The sequence below is a fragment of the Marmota monax genome, unplaced genomic scaffold (genome assembly GCF_021218885.2).
Source record: "Marmota monax isolate L192 unplaced genomic scaffold, Marmota_monax_Labrador192_F-V1.1 WCK01_AAM20220418_F8-fsc00001, whole genome shotgun sequence".
NCBI lineage: Eukaryota > Metazoa > Chordata > Mammalia > Rodentia > Sciuridae > Marmota > Marmota monax.
Genome location: NW_026693777.1, coordinates 54,233,343 through 54,235,551, shown reverse-complemented (window position 1 = coordinate 54,235,551; position 2,209 = coordinate 54,233,343).

Sequence of the window (2,209 nt, the reverse complement as noted above, 5' to 3'; positions counted from 1 at the left end):
GGGTTGACTCTGTTTCATCTAGAGAGGAAAAGACCTGCACACCTAATGAGATAGCCTTGGTCCAGGCAAGAGATGTGAGGATCTAAAATAAAACATTCGTGGAAAGGATTGAAGAAATGAAGTGGTTCTACTACAAAGGGTGTGGCATATGTTTTGCATTTATTTTCCAGCAATCAGTAGTGGTCTGTTTTGATCATTTAAATTTTGTGGTACAAAGAAACAGAGATGGCCAGGATCCAGAACTCTCCAAATGGTGAATACCCCTGTTAAACCCATAGGTATCTCCACACAGAGAACAGGTACAGCCGCTGATAGCAATTCAGTATTAACTTGTCTTTGTTCCCAAACCCCAGTGGGAACCCCTTTGTGGTCAGCAACTATGCTTGCCCCTGGTGGCCCACGGTCTTTACCACAGCCAGGCCTCCTGGGCCCCTTTATTTTGGTCAGCCTCTTTAAGACCTTTCCATACCTATGGGGAAAGAAAGAAAGAAAAGCAATACAAACAGGAATTTGGAGGATGTATATGGAGAATAGGTATTTAATCCCCAAACTTCTGTGCCTGGTTTTGTATTTTAAGGGTGACTTGGTTGGGCTGCATGTGGAAGCAGAGGAGGGCATGGGTTGAGGTGACACAATCCATGTCATGTGGACTATTTCTCTGTAGCTCCCTTCTCACTGCAGAAGGAGGAAGAAGTAGAACTAGCCAATACAGCTCACTATATAGAAGAGCTTTAAAGAAGCTTAGGTTGCACAAAAGGAGGTCAGTGCTAGGTTTGGAAAAAGGGGCCAAGGAAAGAAGAGGGTGAAGAAGTTCATGAAAGACTAAAGCCTGATTTGGTGGAAAGAAATAAAGGACAATAATCAAGAACACAAGTATCTGGTATCCAGTTCTAAATTGTTTGCCCTTCTGTGATATAAACTGTGCCTCATTCTCCAAACATTCATTCAGTAAAGCCTATTACACATAAACCAAAGTCTCTTTATGATTATGTGTTTGTGGAGTGGGCATAGATAAATGGAATGGAAAACTTACATACATGGGGGAAAATATGAAATAATGACAGCCCATTCAGGACATTAAAACAACATATGAAACTGGGGGTTGGTTAATTTCATCTGAATCTAAGATGGAACAACTCATTCTAACATCTGAGTTAGATGTTGACAAAATCATGAAGGTGCCTGGAATATATAGTCCACACAGGGTACAAAGCTGAGCAGTGAAGAATGGCTTGCATTTAAGGGACTGTTAGCTTTCTGTCACTGTGATAAAATTATTGATATAAACAACCTAAAAAGGGGAAATATTTATTTTTGCTCATAGTTTTAGATGTTTCAGTCCATGATCACTTGACCCTACCACTTTTGGGCCTGTGGCAAGATGGTATTTAAGCAATGGGCTTGAAGGAGTTTGCCTATTTCTTTTGTGTCTATAAATTGTTTTGATGTTTACAAACTTTATTTAAAAGCAGTGTGTCATGTTATACTTAAAATGACTAAATGACAACAGGAAAAAATGTCTTTGAGAGAGATGAAGTGTTCATAATAATAGAGTGAGTTGGGGACATTCACCAGCTTTCACCAGGGCCTAGTGGTCAGCAATGTTGAACACCAGATCCTTAGTCACCTGAACATCCCTGCCTACTGGCCATAGGAGCTTCCTTCCTGTGGGATGTGATGAGCTGGCACAGCTGTAGAGCCTAAAACAATGTTGAAGCTGACGGATTCATGGAGCAGAGGCTGCCTGGGTACACCAGCTGTGAGCTGGGTGCACTCAGGGGCATCTTGGTGCTATCAACCCCCAGTCTGCACTGGGTCTTGTCATTGACTGTGTTGACTTGGCCTTCCCAGTAAGAGAGCTGCTGGGAACAACTGACTTTGTAATACAAGATTGGCAGATGCTCTGGGAAAATGCCTCACCCCATCCCTGAAACCAGTGTCTGATCTGATTTGAAACACTGTGTAGGAAATATGATGTGTGGCTCATTAAAATGTGGATGCAAACAAAAGGATCCTTCTTTTGATCTTCTCTTTCTTCAAACTAAAATGGACCCAAAATGTAGAACTCCCTGTCTCCTCTCTTCTGGGCTACATACACTGAGGCATTCCCAGGGCAAAGCGTACCAGAAAAGAAAAGATTGTGTGGAGAGCAGAATCTGCCTTCTATTTTACAAATCACTGCATTTTTTCTATTTCTAAGGGGAATCAG